Source organism: Macaca thibetana, chromosome 4 (assembly GCF_024542745.1).
Source record: "Macaca thibetana thibetana isolate TM-01 chromosome 4, ASM2454274v1, whole genome shotgun sequence".
NCBI lineage: Eukaryota > Metazoa > Chordata > Mammalia > Primates > Cercopithecidae > Macaca > Macaca thibetana.
Window position 1 is genome coordinate 8,657,901 of NC_065581.1, and position 21,312 is coordinate 8,679,212.

Sequence of the window (21,312 nt, forward strand, 5' to 3'; positions counted from 1 at the left end):
GTTGGATGATTTTCTTGGGCATAATCAGTCAGGATTCTTTCTGTGGTCCTGGATCCTCTGTTGAACATCTTTCTTCCACATTCTTCACACTGTACTGTAAGTGCTAGAGCTACATTGCCTTGGTTCAAGAGAGCCGAGTATTAAATTTTCTGGAATTCTTTAAGTCAGTTAATGTAACATCAGTAGCTTGAAATCACACAAATTGGCAAGCCCTACAAGTAAAAGTTTCCCTCACTCCAAAGTGCCAGTTATTAAACATCAATTTGCCAGATCACTCACTATAATAAATTTGTTTGCATTACCATCCCTTTCGCTAGTACCAATTTCTCAAGAATACTGACCACGTTCAATTAATGTTTCTATCTTCTCCACCTACAGAACTATGGGGATGTTGTCAATGCTGAAAACTATTAGAGACAATTTTGAATGTTTTACTTTTTTACCTAATTAAATCATTCATATCTAGAACATTTCTTCCAGTTTGATAATCTGTCCAAAAGTCAATAAAATGTACAAACCAATGCGTAAGAGGACTAAAGAAGACATTAGGTGTTTGTGAGATGAACCTCATATTGGATTGGACCTCAGCCTATCACAGTTTTCACTGAATTGACTTTGGTTTCAATCTCCAGTCACTCAACCCACTCTGTCACCTTTGGCCTGGACAAGCACTGTGCCTCATATGTGATGGTAAGATTCATAGTTTGTAAGAGCACAGGGTTGGAGCCAGGCTACCTCCTGACAGTGGGCAAGTTATGAAACATGTATGTTCTCATCTGTAGAAGGGAGTAAAAATAGTATATACCTTGTAGAGTTGCTGTATGGATTAAATAAATTAATCCTTGCAATGCACTTAGAGCAATGTCTTAGCGATGTTAGGGCTAGTTCTCATTATTAACCAATCTCACAGGTGTCTCCTCTTGTCTGTCTAAAAATCCATTCTCCCCAAAACATCCGGAGTGACCTTTAAGAAACAGAAATCTAATCGCATTATCTCCTTGCTTGAAAACCACCAATGATTTTTTTAATGCTGGAAATAAAAATCAGTCTCCTTTTCATGGTCTCTACTCCTGTCATGATCTGCCCCTGTGGTTCCTTCTTGCTCTCATCTCATGCCAGGCTCACCTGGTTTCACTAAACTTCACCCATATGGTCTCCTTCTGCTCCCTGGGTGTGCCAGCTTTCATCCTACCCTTGGCCCCGCTCTTCCCTCTGCCTGGAATAGTTTTCTCCTAGTTCTTCCTGTGATTCCTTTGTGTTATTCAGGTCTTAGTTCAGATATTGCCTCTTCATTAGGTCTCTCCTGAACACTCATTCCAAAGGAGCTCAACCCACTCTCATTATACCTTATCTCACCCTCCTCTTTTAAGGTCTTTGTATCACTTGTCCACATATGAAATTGTTGTATTAATTTATCTTTTTATTTGCTTGCTTTGTTTTTATTCCAAATGGATATAAACTCTGGAGAGTATGGATATTGTCTGTATTTTTCACTTCTGAATCTCTAGTGCCTAGATCAGCAGGTCCTCAAAACATTATCGTTGATTCACTAAATGACATGAAGAATGGATATATCTTCTTGTTGCTCTACTTTGGAAACCCAGTTGATCCCTTGTCCTATTTCTGAATGGAATCATTGTCATCCATTGTAGAATCCAGAAAGCTAAGGGTCATCCTTAACTTGTCCTTATCCATCATTCCCCTAATGTACTTCTTACCTTTAGTCCATTCTGCTTCCAAAATTGCACATGAATCCCTCTACTTCTTCCTATCTAGAATAATTGTTATGTATTTGTTTTTCTAACTGGTCTTTGTTTCTTTTTCATTCTTTTTTTTTTTTTTTTTTTTTTTTGAGATGAAATCTTGCTCTGCTGCCCAGGCTGGAGTGCAATGGCGTGATCTTAGCTCACTGCAACCTCCACCTCCTGGGTTCAAGCAATTCTCCTGCCTCAGCTTCCCAAGTAGCTGGGATTACAGGTGCCCACCACCATGCCCAGCTAATTTTTTGTATTTTTAGTAGAGACAGGGTTTCACCATGTTGACCAGGCTGGCCTTGAACTCCTGACCTCAGGTGATCCTCCCTCTCCCAAAGTGCTGGGATTACAAACATGACCCACCACGCCCAACCTGGTCATTGTTTCTTATGCTCAGCTTCAATCTCTTTGCTTCACTACAGTTAGATTAAACTTGCCAAATTGCAATCTGATTGTGTCCCTTCATTGCTTAAAACCCAGTAATGTGCAAACAGTCACATGGAGTGGGAGACATTATGAATGCACAATCTAGCCCCATATCTTTCGTGTTCATCAGCATGTCTGAAGTTGGGGGCAGTTTCTGGAAAGCCAGTGTGTTCCTATGTGAGTTCAATGATCTCTCTTTGTCTCTATATCAGGACTTTACACCATGGAGCTGCTCATCGCTCAATGTGGCTTCCCTGGGGCAACTCTCACACAATGGAGGATGGCATCCATGGATAGATGAGTCAGCCTCTCCCACCACCCTGGCCTCCCAGGCTTCAGTGGGATTCTTCTTAGACCCTTGAGGTCACTGGAGGCCACGACTACACATGGTACCTCAGAGGGATGCCATGTAGGCGTGTAGGGTTGAGGTCCATTGCCAATAGTCATGACCAGCTCAATAACACACTGTTCTTTGTTTTGTTTGATCTTCTTTCCTTATCTCTCTTTTACCTCTTCCTTGCTTGTGCATTCTGAAACTAACTCTTAAATAAATGACCTGTATCCAAGGCCTGTCTTGTATTTCACTCTTGGGAAAACACAAGCTAGGATACATGACTTAAAACATGCCTTGTCATCTGGTCTTTACTTCCCTCTCCAGCTTATTTTCCTCAGTCAACAACCACTTCCTACCCACATCAACCTTGTTCTGAGGCCACACTAATTTCCTGAGTACATCATGCTCTTTCTTACTTTCTATGTCTTCGTGTACTTTTGGCTACAACCTAAATGCGACCGCAATCCCCCAGTGCATAACCACGTGCCATGTTCCAACAGGTGTTCGATGATTGCTCCTTCAAGTAATTGGAGTCTGAAATTTATTCCTGCTCATGTAATTCCACAGAGAAGCCTTAAACTATTTTAGTTTATTTTTATACAGTGGGTTGTGGGAATATTGCTAAAATTCAGAGAAGATATATAAGCAGAAATACGTATAGTAATTTTAAAATTCCAAATTTATGTTTTTCTTATTTTTAATGGCCTTTGAGTTAACCAGGTGCAAACAATCTACTATTTTCATTTGGAAACAATGGAACATCCAGCTGTCCAGAGAATAAATTTGTGTGAATTGCATGATTTTAAAAATATAAGCCAATATTAGCTTAAAATTTTCTTTTTACAGTAAGTGAAGTTCTTTTTATGAAGGACTGTCACATGATTACTTTTATTATATCTTTTTTTTTTTTTTCTGAAAAGTGTTCCCTGGAAGTAGCATTTTCTCAGTTCTAAATAAACTTTTAAGTTATACCAGCAAGAGCCAAAGTGATGATAGAATTAAACTCATTATGCTTTTATTTTACTCTGATACTCTTGACAAGAGATATAGCTCATTCTGAACATATAATTAGGGCATTTGAGGTAATCTATGCTTTAATAAGATTTGAGATGATAAATGCCAGTTACAACAAACATGTTACTACTCTTTTCACTGTTATTCCTTTTCTCTCTATAGTCACTCACCAAAAACTTGGATTTCTTCTTTCTATATTGTTTTAATTTTTATAAAACCAACAAAAATCCAGAATTCTTATGGACCAGTGATATTTATTGGCCTGAAAACATTTGAAAGAACAGGTGGTCTTCTTGCTGCAGGGTCCAAATCCACTATCAACATGATTTATACGACATATTCAAATATTTCATGTAGAAGTGAATTTCCATTTTCATAGTCACATCTTTACAATTTAAATCTGAATAATTCTCACTTACTGTTCAGAGCCCAAATAAATTTTCCACAGTTGCCCATACCACTGCAGCATGCCTGCGTTTCCATGCACCGTGTGCTTCTCCCTCACAATCTATTTTAGACATTGGTAATTATGTCTTTAACATACAATTGTGCACTACCTGACAATGTTTTAGTCAACGTTGGACTGCAGGTATGACCGTAGTTGCATAACATTATAATGAAGCTGAAAAATTCCTATTGCCTAGTGACATCTTTTTTTTCCTTTTTTCTTTTACTTTAAGTTCCTGGATACATGAAAATTTCCTACTGCCTAGTGGCATCTTTTTGTTTTTTCTTTTTTCTTTTACTTTAAGTTCTGGGATACATGTGCAGAACGTGTAGGCTTGTTGCATAGGCATACATGTGCCATGGTGGTTTGCTGCACCTATCAACACGTCATCTAGGTTTTAGGCCACACATGCATTAGGTATTTGTCCTAATCTCCCTCCCTTTGGCCCCCACCCCCCAACAGGCCTCGGGGTGTGATGTTCCCTTCCCTGTGTCCATCTATTCTCATTGTTTAACTCCCACTTACAAGTGAGAGCATGCAGTGACTGACATGTTGATTATCCTGACCCTGTGTAGGCCTAGGCTGATGTGTGGCTTTGTCTTCATTTTTAACTAACAAAAATATTTAAGAAGTAAAAAAAAAATTAATCAAAAATAGAAAAAAGTTTATGGAATAAGGATATAAAGAGAAAATATTTTTTTGTAAAGCTATACAACGCATTTGTGTTGTAAGCTAAGTATTATTACGAAACAGTCTAAAAGTTTAAAAAATTAAAAAGTGCACAAAGAGGCTACAGTAAGCTAAGGTTAATTTATTATTGAGGAAATAAAAATATTTAAAAATAAACTTAGTGTAGCCTAAATGTACAGTGTTTATAAAGTCTACAGTAGCATGTAGTAAGGTCCTAGGCCTTCACATTCACTCACCACTCACACACTGACTCACCCAGAGCAACTTCCCGTCCTGTAAGCTCCATTCAGGGGAAGTGCTCTATGCAGATGTACCATTTAAAAATCTTTTACAAGTGTGAACGGTATAGATTTTCACTACACCTTTTCTATGCTTAAATACACAATTTCTTATCTTTGTGTTACAATTGTCTACAGTATTCAGCACAGTAACATGCTGTTCAGATTCCTAACCCAGTAGCAACAGGCTCTATCACATAGCCTAGGTATGTAGTAGTCTACACCATCTGGGCTTGTGTAAATATACTCTATGATGCTCCCACAATGACAAAAATCCCTAAGGACACATTTTTCAGAACATATCCCTGTTGCTAAGTGATTCAGAGCGGTTTATCATCTCCGCTTGACTACAAACAAAATGATGATCCAAATTGAATCTGTTTTTTTTTTTTTTTTTTTTTTTTTACCATCATATACCTAGCTCTTTAGCACAGCACCTGACACATAGTAGGTACACAAAGATGTTTGGAACTTCTTCCACTATACATCTATATTTATTTTTCCAGCATACGTAGAACTTTAGTTGATTACATCATTCATTTATATTTTTATGCACTTAAATTTACTCAAACATTCATTTATTCTACAAACTTTTATTGAGCTCCTAGTATGTGCCAGTGGATATTAGGCCATATAGCGGTGCCTTAGAAATAAAAGACAGATTATCTTTTCTTTAAAAAAGAAGACAGAGAAATATAAGAAAATTAGCCTGGGAAAAACCACCTGGGAAGCTGCTTGAAATGCAAATACTAGGCTCCTCCCCAGGCCTACTGAGGCAGAGACTCCTGAAACCTATGTTTTAACAAGCCTCCCTGGGATTCCAAGGCCCACACTGTAATGTGAGAGACACCTGGTACAGACACTGCTCTACCCCCTTCCCCAGTGCAGACTTCCTCCATTTGAAAGTACTACCAAGTCCAGAGTAAAAACTAACACAGTTGTAGTTCTGAGGTGCAGGATTCAGTCCTGCAGCTGCATAGCTCAGAGTGGTGCCTTCTTAGATCACTAGCTGACCCCTTTAGGGAAAGCCTGTGCCAGAATAATCCTCCAAGCGTTGTTCTGACCTTCTCCTGGCTTCCTGTGATTTTCCTCTATTTTGTGTCTCCAAAGTCTCATAGATGAACCTACTTAAATTATATGGTATATAGACTTAATTAATGGTAAGGAAAGTAGAATTCACTCGTTTAAAGGGAAAGCAATAGGAATGAATTTAGTATATATTTTCAGCAAGAAGCATGGAGGTGATAAGTCAGAGACATCAGTCTGAACATATTAAAGGCCATTCTTTTTTTTTTTTTTTTTTTGAGACGGAGTCTTGCTCTGTCACCCAGGCTGGAGTGCAGTGGCCGGATCTCAGCTCACTGCAAGCTCCGCCTCCCGGGTTTACGCCATTCTCCTGCCTCAGCCTCCCGAGTAGCTGGGACTACAGGCGCCCGCCACCGCGCCCGGCTAGTTTTTTGTATTTTTAGTAGAGACGGGGTTTCACCGTGTTAGCCAGGATGGTCTCGATCTCCTGACCTCCAGATCCGCCCGCCTCGGCCTCCCAAAGTGCTGGGATTACAGGCTTGAGCCACCGCGCCCGGCATGGCCATTCTTTTACTCTGTCAATTTCATGGCTATTGACTCTAACTTTAATGCATAGTATCTTGAAAATATGTGACTATAATCAAAATGGAAACAAATGAATCTACATACATCAACACAGATCCTTATTTCCTGAAATATATAGCACCTACATATACTTACACACACATACACACACCCTGCACCCAAGCACACAGCTATTTTTCTTTAGTATGCAGTGTTCTTTCACAAATATATTAATGAGCTATTTTTAAGGTTTTAAAAATGGTTTGCTTTGTAATGGGTGGCCTAAAAATCTTAGTATCACTACTCTGGAAATTCTGACTTTTTCCTTATTGCTCAATTGTGGTTTTCCAGAGAGGAAAGTCTTGCTATTTTCCAACATAAAGCAAATAAATTTATCTTATCGTTTGTTATATTTTGTACACCTTCTCAAAAACACATTTGATAGCAGTGCTTTCAAAAGCAAATGCTTTTTGAAAATTAAAATAGTAAAAGTACCACAAGGGCTTCAATTAAAAACATCTTGCTTTGCCCTGTGTGAGCTCTTTTCTATTTATCAGGATGTTATTTAAAGTTGGAAAATTAATGTAAATGCTCTCTGGAGAACATAAGTGCTTCCATGTAGCTAGGTGGAATTTCCTAGGAAATTCCAGAGACTATCAATCTATCAATCTGTCATTCAACAAATGTTTCAGAAATGCCAACTGCATGAAAGATGCAGCTTTAGATTCTAGGTGCAATTGGAAGTGACACTTAAATTAAATGGAAAAATACACATGAAGAATTAAGTTACAGTGTTAATAGTGTTAATACCAATGATCATTCCTTTCTGTATAACTTTTTTGTAAGTTTTTAAAATTAAAATGGAGTTATCTGACAATTAAAAACTGTAAATATTTGAGGTGTGCAATTTCATGATTTGATGGATATATGTATAATCACCATAATGAAGCTCATAATATATCCATTACCTCAGATAGTTTTCTTTCTTTCTTCTTTTTTTTTTTTTTTTTTTTTTGGTGAGGAGGTGGTGAGAATACTTAAGATATATCCTCTTAGCACTTTTCAAGTTGTATAGCTTACTTAAATTATATTCTTTCAACCTATAAGGCAGGAAGGGAAATAATTATTATCCCCATTTTCAAATAGAGAAGCAGAGGCTGAGGTTTGCAAGTGCCTTATACAAGGTCATGCATCCTTACGCTAAGTGCCAAAGTCGTGATGAAGACTAGCTCTTTGGACTCCTAATACAAGACTTGTTTATGATTTCCTGTTGCCCCTTTAAAAAACAAAACAACGAAAGCCCGTCTCTACTAAAAACACAAAGATTAGCCGGGCGTGGTGGCGGCACCTGTAGTCCCAGCTACTCGGGAGGCTGAGGCGGGAGAATGGCGTGAACACGGGAGGCGGAGCTTGCAGTGAGGCCGAGATTGCGCCATCGCACTCCAGGCTGGGCGACAGAGCGAGACTCCATCTCAAAAATAAAAATAAAAATAAAAATAAAAAACAACAACAACTAAATGAAGGTGCATGATAAATGATGAAGAATACAGTTATATCAGAAAAATGGTTTTTTTTTTTTTTTTTTTTTTTTTTTTTTTTTTTTTTTGTGGCAGTAATGACTGGGAATTCCCACCCTCTATAAAGGAGAGAGTGATGCATTGGGTTTTGGGTCAATTTATCTAAAAGTGAAAGAGCCTGGTCTTGGGGAAATGCTCTCACCAGTGGTGGAAGGACGAAATGCACATGTGAGGCCCGCAGTGGATCAGTGGTCTGCCATGATTGAAGGTGCCTTTGGACTTGGATGGGCATCCTGACATTGTCTAGTCCTGACTGTTCATTTCTCAAGATTCTTGTTAGCTGCCAAGGTCTAGCAGGGTGAGAGCTAGCGGGCCACATTAATGTCAATGAAGTCCAGTCAGTTCGAGACAGCTTTGTTTTTCTACAATTAAAACAATGAGGCAATGACTCTCCGTCAAGATCTTTTGGGTCTATTTCCCCTGGATACTAAGTAATGGTGGTTCTAATTCTTTTAAAACAGACTATATATATATATATTTTTTTTTTTTCTCGCGTGAGGTCACATACACAAATGCTTGTGGTTTTGGTCCACATGCATTTTATATGACTCTGAAGTATAGCGTTATTGGTGAACATAAAAGCAATCAGACTTGATTACTGTTCAAGAGGGACTCTAGAAAGAGCGTCCATGAATAATGCCCTGGACTCCTGGAAAGCTCGGTGTATTATGCCTTCTTTTTTTTTTTAAGAGCACAGGGCCTTAGACAGTAGATGGCAGTGTGAGATGGGAAATTTAAGTCTTGGCAGCGATATGCTTGAAACCAGCCCAGCCCAGTAAAAATGGCTTTTTGACTTGGAAGCATTTATGAAATGAACTTTGAGTCGGAGTTTTGTCTGACAGCCAGGATTACACCCTGCGAGGTGCTGGCAACCCACAGGTGAGGCTGTGTAAGTGCTTTGTTTGAACCGAGGCTGTTGCACTGCTCGGAAGCAAGGTGGGGAGCATTTGAACAAAATCATTGTCGCAGAGCCAAGCAAACTGCCACTCAGCTCTCTTGGCACTCCTGTTCCCCCTGGCAAAGTTACAGCCTCTCCCCTTTGCCTTTCTGGGAAATTCATTGTGTTTAAATCTAATAAGTAGAAGCTTTGATATATCCAAAATGTTGATGCTGCTTCAGATTTTAACTTAATCTTCACTTTCCTTTCTATCCTAAACCCCTTAAAAGTCTGAAGCAGTGAGTGAGGGGGTTTCCAAACTGAAAAGCAAATTAGATTATTCATGGGAGAATTGCTCAGTCAATCTGAAAGCACACTATTCCCCATGGCTTATCAAACGATGGATTCTATTTAGAATCTTTAAGAAATCATGGAAAATAGGACAGTGTTGAAGCTGGTTTGGGTGTCTCTTCAATTAAAGACTCTTGGGGTGGCAGGATTTGGTATCTATAGTGACCTGGTAAACCTGTATCCCTCTAGAACACCTTATTACACGCAGGTGTTTTTTAAGCACAGAATAAGTAGCATAAAACATTTGTTTTACACAATATTTTATTTCATAGAGAAGAGGTTAGAGGATCCTTGCTGAGCATGCAATCATTGAAGAATCAGAATAGGGTGCATAATGAGTGTATCCTAAGGTTGGTAATATTCTGCTTCTTGAACCTATCTGAAAACTACATTCCCTTAATTTTAGGTGTAATTCTAGACTAGTTAAATCTCAGCTCTTATGTGATATAATATATATTACTTAACCCTCCCTAAGATCTTGTTTTCCCAACTGTAGAATGAGACTAATAAAAGTACTTGCTTCGTAGAACCTGTTATACCATAAGTATTGCCATTACAATACAGCTTGCTATGCAACAAATATTAACCATTATTATTACATATATGTTGATGAGTGCAGGCATATTTTCAAACAAAATTACTTTCTCTCCACTTCCCAAAATAATTAAAGAGGATAGTGAACACTGGTAATACTCTAAGTCAAACAAAATTAAGTAGATAAGTCTGCTCAAAATATACTGTGTACACAATTAAGTGCAGGAAAATTTAAGACTACCTATAAAAACACTCATTTTCATCAATGTGCTTCAGAGGAGAAGAATAGAATGTTACACAAGCCTCCACACACATACTGTGTATGCGCATGCACATGCCCGTGTATTTTAATTCATTACTTAAAAGAGTGCTTTGGTTAACCAGGTGTGGAGTCACATTTTCAGGACAAGAGAAATAGAAACATGAGAATAAAGTATTGCCAGAAGTCACTTTCACCTCTTCTTTTTAACAGAGAGTTTCTGTTTATCAAGTGAGACTGGGGTCAGAGCTTGAAGGGGTAGAGTAGGCATTAAAAACGGTCATAGGCATAATCCCAGCGCTTTGGGAGGCTGAGGTGGGTGGATCACTTGAGGTCAGGAGTTTGAGACCAGCCTGGCCAACATGGTGAAACCCCATCTCTACTAAAAATGCAAAAGTAAGCCTGGCATGGTGGCAGGTGCCTGTAATCCCAGCTACCCAGGAGGCTGAGGCAGCAGAATGGCTTGAAACTGGGAGGCGGAGGTTGCAATGAGCCGAGATTGCACCACTGCATACCAGCCTGGGCGACAGAGAACAACAACAACAACAGCAACGAAAAGATCGTAACCATCCTAAAACTGGAAGCTTCTTTTGAGAGATAAGGACCTAAGTCAATCTGGAGGAAAAGTAAGTTCAGAGTGATTGAGTTAGTGAATTATGGTTAAGTATCAAGAAGTTACTTCCCAACTCCACTACTTTTCACTTTCTTATATGTTCCTCAAGTTGTTTTTCCATTTCATTTTTTTGTTTGTTTGTTTAATTAACTTTTCTAAGGCAATGTGTCTGGGTTCTCTCCCTGGCTCGTCAGGTTTTGAGATCTTGGGAAAATTACTGAATGTCTCTGTGTCCTCACCTATAATAATAAGGACTAATAACACCCCGGCTTGTTGTGATATGAGATAAGCAGATACATGTAACACCCAGCACCTCAGTGTGGGGCATAAGGTAAGTTCTCATCCCATAAAAGCCAGAGATAAAAAGGATCATTTGACTTGGCATTTACAGAACTAGAAAACTACATTATGTTGGAAAGAAGCTCACAGTTAAGCAATACCCCTTATTTTATAGATGGGAAACGAATGTCTAGAAAGGTTAAGTAAAGATTGCTAACACTGCTTGCATTAGTCAGGATTCTTCAGAGTAACAGAACCAACAGTATTTATTTATTTATTTGTTTATTTAATCCTTCGTTTATTCATTACAAGGAATTGGCTCATATGATTGTGGAGGCTCAGACATCCCAAAATCTTCAGCCAGCAAGCAGGAGACCCAGGAGAGCCAGTGATATAGCTGCAGTATGGACTGTCCAGCCTGAGACTCAGAAGGAGCCAATGTTTCAGTTTGGATCTGAAGGCAGGAAAAGACTGATGTACCAGCTCATGGCAGTCAGGCAGGAGCAGTTCCTCTTACTAGCAGGAGGGTTGGCCTTTTTGTTTTATTCTGGCCTTCAACTGATTGGTTCAGACCCACCCACCTTAAGGAGGGCAACAATCTGCTTTACTTGGTCTCCTGATTAAAACATTAATCTCGCCGGGCGCGGTGGCTCACGCCTGTAATCCCAGCACTTTGGGAGGCCGAGGCGGGTGGATCACAAGGTCAGGAGATCGAGACCACGGTGAAACCCCGTCTCTACTAAAAATACAAAAAAAATTAGCCGGGCGCGGTTGTGGGCGCCTGTAGTCCCAGCTACTCGGGAGGCTGAGGCAGGAGAATGGCGTGAACCCGGGAGGTGGAGCTTGCAGTGAGCTGAGATCGCGCCACTGCACTCCAGCCTGGGCGACAGAGCGAGACTCCGTCTCAAAAAAAAAAAAAAAAAAAAAAAAAAAAAACATTAATCTCATCCAAAAATACTTTCACAGACGCACTTGGAATAATATTCGACCAAATATCTTGGCACCCTTGGTCCAGTCAAGTTTACAGTATTAACAGTCACACTCTTATAAAGACTTATAAATTATTTATGCCTAATTTTAAGCTTCTAAAACAATCAACTCAAAAGAAATGTAACTGAGCTCTAGTGGCCCCGTTTGCTAAAGTGTAACATGAGTGTTTTATTCTAAACAAGTTTAGGCTTTTCTCTTTGCTAAGATAAATTCACAGTTTTAAGCTTTGAAAATGCCATATATATAATTTTTGTTTGTTTGTTTGTTTTGAGACAGGATCTCACTCCTGCTCAGGCTGGAGTACAGTGGTGTGACCATGGTTCACTGCAGCTTTGACCTCCCGGGCTCAAGCCATTCTCCTGCCTCAGCCTCCTGAGTAGCTGGGACTACAGTCTCATGCCACCAAACACTACTGATTTTTGTATTTTTGGTAGAGATGGGATTTCCCTGTGTTGCCTAGGGTGGTCTTGAACTCCTAGGCTCAAGTGATCCACCCACCTCAGTCTCCCCAAGTGCTGGGATTACAGGTGTGAACCACTGTGCCCAGACAAAAATGCTATTTTGTTAATAGCTTCTTAGAGTTTTTGCTTTTTCTTATGTGGCCTTGAAGCAGAGCAGATCCATGTGTATAGAGACAAGTCACAGACACATTATAGAGGTTGCCCTGAAACTTCATTTGTAACTTTCTGGCACTAGCTTTCTCTTTCACATGACGTAAGGAGACAGCAGCATGTTGTCTTTTTTCCCTGACAGAGGGAAATCTAGGAATTGGTGATCTGCCTTCAGAGAAGTCTGGGATGAGAGTACAAGGAAACTATGAATCTCACCACTTTGAGAGCCCTTTTACCAGGAGGAAATGAATGAGAAAGAGTATGAGTTCAGATCAGCCTGGGAACTAAAGCCATGGCCATGCCTGGGAGAAAGGAACTTAAGGTGAAGACAAAAATCGGTGGGGAAGTATACACTCTATTATCAACAAAAATCAGATGATCAATTTGTATTTATTATAGGACTAGGGTGTACAGAACTGAGTGGCCTTCGAGGCAGCTCAGGGCATTGAACTCTTCCCTTGATTCTTTTGGGGAAAGACATTCAGTGCCACATCACCAGTATGTGATGATTGCACTTGGCAAGGGTGGTGGCCAAGGTCCACGCTGAATTTACTGAAAAATGTCTCCTCTTTTCCTTCTCAACTACTGTGGTTATTAGGCTATAGTCTTTCAGTACCTTTACACTTTATGAATTGTTAATTATTCTTGTTTTTTTCTGTTATCATTTCTATTGGTAATAAAATGAATTATAAGTCTAAAATAATACATTTCTTGGCATTTTTGAGGTTTGATCACGTTTTTGCTTAATTTGAAGAGTTATTGCTATAAAGAATATTATCAATGAAAATTTATCTAACATGTTTAAATGCTTTTAACTGATGATTGATATTTATTTTAATGTGTTGAAAGTATTTGAGTGTTCTGTTTGCTATTTACTTTATTTCTTATCATTGCTAATTTGAATGATATTTATTATTTTGGGGGACCTCATAAGCAATATGCAATTAATACTTGAATTTATTTTAAAAATTAACTGAGTATATCCTTAGATTGCATTGCCAAAACACTTTAGAATAAATCTTGGAAATGTCTTAAGTACTTTTTAATTGGAATTATTTAAACTGAGGTAATGATAAGGGTAATACTATTGTTAATGATCCTTATAAAATTCATTTTTATTCTGTTTACCAATTCCATTTTAGTTCTTAAATTAATGTTTTCAGTTGCATACATGCACATAAAATCAGTTAGTTGGACATCTATAATCAAATGGTAGACTCAAGAAATTATATAAACATTTATTAAAATAATCTTATATTTATATTATCATTTTATAATTTTCAAAATGGTTTCATTAATTATCCTTTCATGGATATTATTGTGTACTTACAATAAGAGGCTCATGCTTTTCAAACTCTATACTTACAACACTGATTATGACATTGCTTCTGCCTTTAAAAAACGTATATTACACTACTGTAGACAGATAAGTAAAGAATTATTGATCTTGGAAGACTAGTATTACAAGAGAGGCATAAATAAAATATTTTAGAAGCAGAGGATGAAGCTACAAACTGTTTTGAGGGAAATAGGGATGGGTCAAGGAAGACTGTGAAGACAATTTAGGATTTTGAGCCACATTAGAAAAGATGAGGCATTGCCTAGGAGGAAAAACTGAGTGAGGGAATTTTAGGGAGACGGACAAGCCAGGATGTAGTGTCTGCTTGCACAGAGGGTGTTGGAAAAAAAATAGGTAACATTTGGAAACAAAAGGAGAAGGTCAACATTTAAATCTAGAAAGAAAAAAACATGATCAGAGTGAGATATTGGAGGGCCTTACAAATTATTCTAGATATGTCTACCTTTTCCTAGGAAGGCCAGTGGAGGTTTAAACCTCACTTATCATACAGCTACTTTAAGATGCAGAAATGATCTCAAGTTTATGAGATGTCATCCACTAAAAAATATTAACCAAGTGCTAGCCTTCTAGTTTCCAACCCTGTGCAGTTCAATACCTTGCAAGTAATTCAGGGTCTACTTCAACCAATGTTCCAGTGAGTCCAGTAACAAATGAAACATAAGTTGCAAGGGGTCAGATTTTTGTCTATAGTGTTTACTGCAGAATCCCCAATACCCAAAACAGCACCTAGTGCCAAATTGGTAGAACCAATAAATAGAAAATATTTATTGAATGATTATGAAGTATCAGTTACTCTTTTAAATACCATTACTTGGATTAAAGGATTAAATCTGCTATTAGATAATTGTGTTCCACTTTTGGTACATTATTTTACAAATTATTGCTGGACAAGCAAATAATAACATGATACTAAAGATTCTGGAGAATATCATCAAATGTGGCCTAAAATGACACATCTTGTTGAGGAGATTTAGTTAGAGGAGACTTAACTTCAAATATTTGAAAATCTATCATGTAAAAGAAGTAGATCTATTTTGAAGAATAATCTCTGGAGAGTTTGTTTAGAGTCAATGTGTGGGTGCTATAAGAGTTATATTTTGTTTTAATATGTGAAATAATTTTTTGACAATTTGGCTTAACTAATAATAGAAAAAGTTAATTTGGGATAAAATAAGCTTCAGTTTACTCATGATATTCCAGTAAGAGCTGGAGGGCCATGGGTTCTATAGAATAGAATATAGAGCTATAGGATATACAAGGTTCTGTGAGTCTAGTAGAAGTTGGTAGACCAGTTGGATTATTTTGATTCAAGTGAGGAGTGTACGGGTCTCTTAACATGTATGTTTGAAAGTCGTTGGCCTGTTTCAAATCAGTTTGGAACATCAATTAAAGGGGGGAAAAAGGCTCTTTGGCCTTTTCTCAATGTCCTTTCCAAACCAAAGCAGATTATTCATAGTTTCCTTTAATGTCTGTTTATGAGGAATGGCTCAAGGGAAGTTTTTCTTTAATTCAAAACAAACAGATTGCTTACATGATGAATGGATGGTCAATACTTATATGTTTCCTGAGAATGTTTACTGCCCATCAGCTGTTGTTTTACCTGAACTTCTGGTGACTCAAGAGACGGGACAGACTCAGACCATGAACTCCAACTACTGAATTTCAGCTTGCTCTGTGGCTGATTATGAATTTGCTGAAAAATTTTGTTTTTATAATGCCTTACAAGCAACTGATAGTTTAGCAAACTGTTGAATTGCGGATGGACTCTAGTGGCTTGGGATACTGGTAATGGCATTGTTACATTTCTGTATCTGGAGCTCCTCTTGTAGAAGGCTCTGAAGAACAGGGACACATAAATTTTCTGAGGATGTATGTGGACTAGGGGTTATGAAGCGTCATGCTTGGAGAAGACTTTCTTTCTTTCTATTTCCTGTTTTCTCATTTGAGGAAACCTTAATGGCCACTGCTAGTCTGCTCCCATTATTGGCCAAAAGGAAAAAAAGCCAGGGAAACTGATGTTATTAAAGAATGTGGACACCTCAGAGATGGTGACGCTTGACTCTTTTCCGTTCTTCTCCATCTGCACTGTTGGATGTAGAACTCAGGATTCCCTGAGCAGACTCCAGATCAAATGCTGGTAGTGATTTTCTCTCTCTTGTGGTAGAGGGTGAGAGCTCAACAGTTACACAGTCAGAGAGATGGATTGGCCTCATGGTTTAAAGCTGACTTACAGAAGGTCCCATCTTCTTCAGTACTCTAGGGGAACTTCTGTTAGATCGTTGTTCATGGATTTCTTGACATGAAACTTCAATTTTTATGTGAAGAAATTGTGGATTCTTAATGTCTTCCCTCTGAAGTTCCAATCAGGATATACGGAAAATAGACCTTTGATTTTTAAGATTAAAAAAACATAAAGAATGCATCTATTTAGATTAATATGTTTTGTGTTTAATACCAGAAATTATAAGCTGCTTTGTCATTAAAGCAATGGGTTTATGGCGGGGTGATTGCATTGAAGGTTTATGGGTGGAGTTGTGAAAAAACTTACACTGTGCAGGTAAATTAGAAAATTAGCAACCGTTTAAAGTATATAGTTTTCCTGAATAGTATTTCTACAAATATAATATTCACTCCTTGGTTCCTACAAATTATCTGCATCATCTTTTAGATGTCCAATGAGTATTTGGAGGCCTAATGCTTGGGTTTTTATTCCAGAAGTGACTTGTAATAGGTTTCCCATCTTCCTTTGGGGTGAAGGGGACACTCTTTCGTGAGTATAGTTTCTCTAAAGTTCAAATTTGTAGTGGCTAGAGAAGCGGACATGGATTCAGTACATAGGGGCCCCAATGTCCTCTCTGCCACTAAAGTCACTGTGATAGGACATAAATCATTGCCTCTCCAAGCTGGTTTTTTTAATCAGTCAAAATTTAAAGTGGACCTTGATGGCTCTTAATCTCTCTGCAAACTCTAACATGAATGTTTTTATATTGACAATATTTTTTCATGAGGCAGGAAAGCCACTCCTTGAGAATAAAGTATATTATATGGCATTTAAAAAAGAGTGAAAGAATGTGCCTATACCTAGGTAAAATTTCAAGCAAATAATGCCTTTCCAAGTAGCAAAGTAATAACAAAATAGTCTATCTCTGGAAATACATTTTCATGAGATGTTTTCGGTTTATTTTGTGGATTTTTAATAAATACCTTTTTAGGAAAACATAGTGGTAAAGGAATTGGAGAAAAGCTAATGTTTCAGGACATGTTATTTGTCAAAATTATGATTGAGACTTGACAGTTTCCTAACATTTTCTCCTTTAGCTTCTTTCAGAGAGTTTTTATTTGCTAGTTTATTTTAGGTTTATTCTCCTAGATTGTTGATCCCAGAGAGGAAAAAATGAAAAGGAATAGATAACTATCTAGACAAAAAGCTCCCCCTTGCCCTCTTAAATGTTATAATAATTTCTCATATCCTCTAACTTTTTCAAATATGCCTTTGGTTTTTATACCCATGGTCTATCCTGAACCTCTTATTTTTTGCCCCACTCTGACACTGAAGGCCTCATCTCTTACTAGTGGACACAGAGTCCCTCTTACTTATTCTTGGAAGAAGCTACAGTGCAAGGGTTTAAGCAAACACATGTATTAGGCTGTGTATGGTTTGGCCTGGGAAGTAACTGACAAGCACAGGCCTCCCACAGTTTTCCCTGGGAACCTTTTCTGAACTTCCTCTGTGGCTTTGTTTGCTCTTCAGTTAAGTCAGGCTCTTTCTATTCCCAACTCCCCTGCTCTTCTTTGGTAGTAAATTGTCATTCAGGTGTATGTTCTCATTTGCAAAACCAGAGGGTCACTTGTATGTTGTGATATGTTTGAGTCACCTGGCATTCTGTCATCATTATTTCATGTTGGCATTAACGTCCCTTTTCTCTGCCTTAACTCTCCTTAATTTACTCGAGTCCAAATTCCTGCTCACTGCATCTGTTTTCACTACTTTGAAAAGAACAAAGTGCTAGTTCTGATCCCCATAGGGGTCAATTACCTTCCCTGTGCTCACCATCACATATTTCATCTCCAATCCAAGCTGCCATTGAACAACGTGGGTTGCTCAAGTCACAGTTAAGGGAGGAATGAAGGGTAGACTGGAGTGAGAGAGAAGGCAAATATTTTGAATAGATTTGTACAAATCCATCAGTGCACCTAGAAAAACTGCATAGCAGAATAGACAGAGCAGAGGTGTTAGAATTAGAAACTAGCCTTCAAATCTAGCCTTTGTGGCATATTCACTGTTTGTCCTTAGAAAGTTGCATAACCTCTATAAACCCAATTTTTAAATATATACAACGTAGACAATGATGACAATCTTATTGGATTGTTGTAAGGAAAAAAGATAATAGATAATATATTCAAACTGCCTGGCACTTGAGAGAGAAAAGCCCTAAATAAATCATAGTGATTAGTTTCACTAATACTGAAATAGCACAGCCCTGAATGTAACTTGACAATTATTCATTGAACAACACCTAGATACTCTATTCTGTGTATTAGAGTTGATAGAGTGTATAAAAGAGGTATAAATTGCAACTTTTTTTTTTTTTTTACCATTACCTCATCTTCAGCTTTGCCTACTGAATAATATCTAATACTTTAGCAAGATATTCAAAGTTTTCTCAACTTATCCTCAGCCAATTTTTTTTCAAACTTCCTTTTTTTTCCCCCTTTGCTTCCACAGTCTGCCTTCTTGCCAAACCAGGGGGCTCTCAACCATAAACCTCCTTGAGTTTCCTTCGGCTGAAGACACCACAATGAGGCAAATCCTACTCATTTAAAGATCTAACATAAATGTAACTTACTGTGTGGAGTCTTTCTTGATCCGGCCTTCTACCCCACCCTCACAGGAAGGGTGATTTATATAAAACACAGCACGGAAAGCCCTTAGTACATCTTGCTCCCCTGCTTTTATCTCCCTTACCTTACTTGTCTATCTTATCTGTCAATGTTGTAAGTTTCAGCTAGCAAGACTTCTTCTGCTTTCTTCTTTCTTCCTTCTCCTCCTTCTCCTTCTCCTTCTTCTTTTTTGGAAACGCAGTCTCGCTCCGTTGCCCAGGCTGCAGGCTGGAGAACAGTGGCACCATCTCGGCTCACTGCAAGCTCCACCTCCCGGGTTCAACCCATTCTCCTGCCTCAGCCTCTGGCATAGCTGGGATTACAGGCCCACGCCGCCACGGCTAATTTTTGTATTTTTAGTAGAGACAGGGTTTCTCCATGTTGGTCAGGCTGATCTCCAACTCCTGATCTCGTGATCCGCCCACCTCGGCCTTCTAAAGTGCTGGGATTAGGGAGTAAGAAGAGAATTGGAGCACCGCTGCTTATCAGCCGCGTGCCCGGGACAAGTCGGGAATCTGTTTTTACATCTGTAAATGGGGGTTGTCAATAACTTGTGGAACTGAGCAGATGTGTACAAAGCACCTGGCACATAGTGGGAGATTGCTTTTTAAATATGATAGTGGCACTTCTGCCTGGATTAATACATGGTTGTGGAAGTGACTGTCACTAGATTTGAGTTCATCAAGGCCAGGGATAACCCTCAATATCACTGGATCTCCATTATGATCACAATGCCTAATAACTATTGATTAAATGCACACATGCCTTCATGTCTTTCCTTCTTCTCTCCAGAAATACTGCCCCTTGGCAGGCTCTCAGGTGGCTCCAGCTAATGTCTAGGTGTCCGTGTGCCTACTTTTCTAAGCTCAAGACACCTGCTGTTACTTTTACATAGTTGGTGGCTCTTGATGGTTCTTAAAATTAAAGCGAGAATTTTAAACATCCCCCATATTTTCTTGTATTTTTCTCCATTTCCTCCACTAAAAGATACCTTCCTTTTGGTTCTCTAAGCAGGGTTCATATATTTAACTACATGTCTTTCATGTCACGGAAAACTAAAGCTTTCGTGCAAGCTAAATAATAGGCTTCAATGGAGCTATGTAATTCCAAATAAAGGAAAAAGCAGGGTGATTGATTAGTTTACCAGGATAGAAATTAAAGTTTTGAAATAAGATTTGAGCAAAATAAAAAAGGCTGCTTTTTGCGTTCTGGCTTGGGGAGTTTTATGGTGCTGTTTGGCTTTTATTTATTTATTGTTTTTAGCGTTAGAGAAATTTTTATTTATTTTTTGTTATTTATTTCCATAGATTATTGGGGAAACAGGTAGTGTTTGGTTACATGAGTAGGTGCTTTGGCTTTTAAAAGAGTCACTAATCTAGTGAGAGAATGGGTAAATGAGGACACAAGCAACATATTTGATTAAAAAAATCAAGTATGCTTTCAAAAGGATATTAAATGCAGAGTTTGTCTCTGGGTCTGACTTGCTCGCCCACTTGAATGGGTTCACACGTTTTGGGAGTCCGAATGTCATCCTGGTGAGTGAAGCTTACCAGGAAGCTCTCAAACCCTCTGATAGTTTTCACTTGCCTGTTTTTTTGTCAGAGGACTTGAGTTGACTCAATTAATTATGCCCCCCTCTGAGTTCCGTTTTCATCTGAACCCACACGGCAAAGCTGTAAATGATACGTGCAAATAAGAATTCTTCTCTGGGGAAAGCCTTCTTACAGGAATGCCTGCTTCCACTTTGTGGGATGCCAACAGTGTGCTGGGTTTCAGGGCTACTAGCCCAAGAAAGGAGTTCATCTTGCCTTTTCTCCTTTCAATGTTAGTGCCAAAATATTATATTTTACGTACATTCGAAGAATAAGGTGAGGCTGTGAAAAAGACATTTCTATTAAAACTAAAATGATAGCTCATGTATTTTAGGAATTTTCTTCCATCCTAATAATGTTGAGGGATCTATCAGATAGTCTTTACTTTCACCTAGGTGTCATCAAAACTCAAGCAAACATCTTACACTCAGCTCAAATCTTTCTAGCTTGTTGTTACATTTCAGTTAAACTTATATTTCACAAAAATGAGAACGGAGTGGATTTAACCTCCAGAATGACTCATTTCTCTCTATGGAGATATATTTTTCAAGATTCAAATAAGGTATTACATTAGTTTTATAAACAAAGAAAATTGAATGCCAAGCCAATATTTTTTATATGGTTCATGAGACTTTATTTTAATTTGTGGTTTTAGGCAGCACGTGCGATCATGACAGAGAGCCTCCTGAGATTCAGTTTGCTTTTGATTTATGAATTTTCTAACTGAAATGCCATAGTCATGTAGATATTTTGCTGGAGCCCAATCTTTCTAAGACATCAATTTACAGCTGTCAGTAAATCTTTGGTTAGAAAGTGTTTCAATGCACAGTACATGTTGCAATGAGCTCTGGGAC

At 38.4% G+C, this 21,312-nt stretch overlaps 2 protein-coding genes and 1 long non-coding RNA gene across 6 annotated transcripts in view; 1 reads left to right on the forward strand and 2 right to left on the reverse strand.

The window, feature by feature from the left end:
* The window catches only part of SLC35B3 (solute carrier family 35 member B3), a 309,604-nt gene extending 294,904 nt beyond the window's left edge, over positions 1-14,700 (reverse strand). Inside the window, exon 1 of the mRNA XM_050787455.1 lies at positions 14,691-14,700. The gene's annotated coding sequence lies outside the window, so the exon portion shown is untranslated. The remainder of the gene's footprint in view (positions 1-14,690) is intronic.
* BLOC1S5 (biogenesis of lysosomal organelles complex 1 subunit 5) overlaps positions 1-21,312 on the reverse strand; it is a 995,078-nt gene that overhangs the window by 702,885 nt on the left and 270,881 nt on the right. The gene's annotated exons all lie outside the window — the stretch shown is intronic.
* Positions 1-21,312, forward strand: part of LOC126952670 (uncharacterized) — a 334,793-nt gene that overhangs the window by 270,151 nt on the left and 43,330 nt on the right. The gene's annotated exons all lie outside the window — the stretch shown is intronic.